This window comes from Muntiacus reevesi, chromosome 1, assembly GCF_963930625.1.
Source record: "Muntiacus reevesi chromosome 1, mMunRee1.1, whole genome shotgun sequence".
NCBI classification, from domain to species: domain Eukaryota; kingdom Metazoa; phylum Chordata; class Mammalia; order Artiodactyla; family Cervidae; genus Muntiacus; species Muntiacus reevesi.
The window spans coordinates 274,105,441-274,106,886 of NC_089249.1; the positions used below are offsets into that span (position 1 = coordinate 274,105,441).

Below are 1,446 nucleotides of genomic sequence, written 5' to 3' on the forward strand. Positions count from 1 at the left end.
GAACTTGAAATGTAAAATTTTTAGGAGCAGATGCATTGATGAGATTAGCCAACTAAAGATGCCATTCAAGAGAGGGTTTCTGAATATGTTGCTGAGAGACTTGGTATTATTGGGGTTCAGAATCAAGAAGTAATGAGTAAGTGTGAGTTTCACTTAAGAAAACAGGAACCTCAGTCAGCTGTACTCTTCTGCAGTCAAAGGAAAATGATAGTAACAGACAGGGAGATTTGCTGAGAACCTAGAAAAGAGTAGCCCAAACTTCTGTTTATCTCTGCCCACGGAGGGGAGAATCCTTACAACCACGAGAGCATTCTGATCTTCTTGCAATCCCGCCTCTCCATCAAGGATGAAGCTGTCCATCACAGCTTCGTGGCTCATCAAGCAGTGAATCTTCTTATTCTGATTTTAAAATTATCAAGGAAACGTTTATAGATTTAATTGAAGAAATTTATTTAAATCAGAGATAAATAGCAGATCCTCTGTACACCATCAAAAATGTTAATTAAATAATTCAGCAAATATTTATGAAGCATTTATTTTATGTTTGGGTCTAGATCTATATTTAGAGGAGGAAATGACAACCCACTCCAGTACTCTTGCCTGGAAAATTCCATGGACAGAGCAGCCTGGTGGGCTACAGTCCATGGGGTCGCTGTGAGTCCTACACGACTTAGCAACTAAAACACTAGATCTATGTTGCTCAATGAAATAAGCACAGCCTCTGTGGAGCTTAGAAAATGTTCTTTCGGCTGGTCGTGGACGAATCGCTTCGTGATAGAGGCATAAACTTGGTGGGCTGGGATGAGCCGCGCTCCTGGTGGAGGCAGGGGGACCGAGCAGGTGCCGTGGCCAGTACAGAGGTAGCAGTTGGACTAACCATCGCTGCTGCCGGATTTTCAGGTCGTTATGCTTTGCAAGCCGTGAAGCATATGGAGCCTCAAGGAAAGCAAGTTTTTCAAAGTCTACCGAAATTTGCCTTCAGTGGTGGCTATTACAGAGGTGGGTTTGAACCCAAAATGACGAAAGGGGAAGCAGCGTTAATACTAGGTGTAAGCCCTAACTGCCAGTAAAGCCAAAATAAGAGATGCTCATCGACGATTATGCTTTTAAATCACCCAGACAAGGGAAGATCTTATATGGCAGCCAAAATCAATGAAGCTAAAGATTTACTAGAAGGTCAAGCAAAAAAAATGAAGTAAATGTATGATGAGTTTAAGTTCTTATTCATTTATGCATACCAGCTTTTTATAATAAAATGCCTCAAACCTACAAATTTTAGAAGTTATTTAGTACAAGCTAAATCAAAGCCTTGGTATAAATCTGTTTAAATTGGAGGATTTTTAAATCAGATTATAGATTATTTGTAGGTTATTTTATGGCTAAATGCATACCATTTGAGTGTTGTTCACTTCTCATTTGACAAATAATTTGGTACCTATTTCAAGA

General features: G+C 39.6%; 1 pseudogene; it reads left to right on the top strand.

The window, feature by feature from the left end:
• The first annotated feature begins 737 nt into the window (after window positions 1-737).
• On the top strand, window positions 738-1,199 carry LOC136158637 (mitochondrial import inner membrane translocase subunit TIM14 pseudogene; annotated as a pseudogene).
• Window positions 1,200-1,446: the final 247 nt, after the last annotated feature.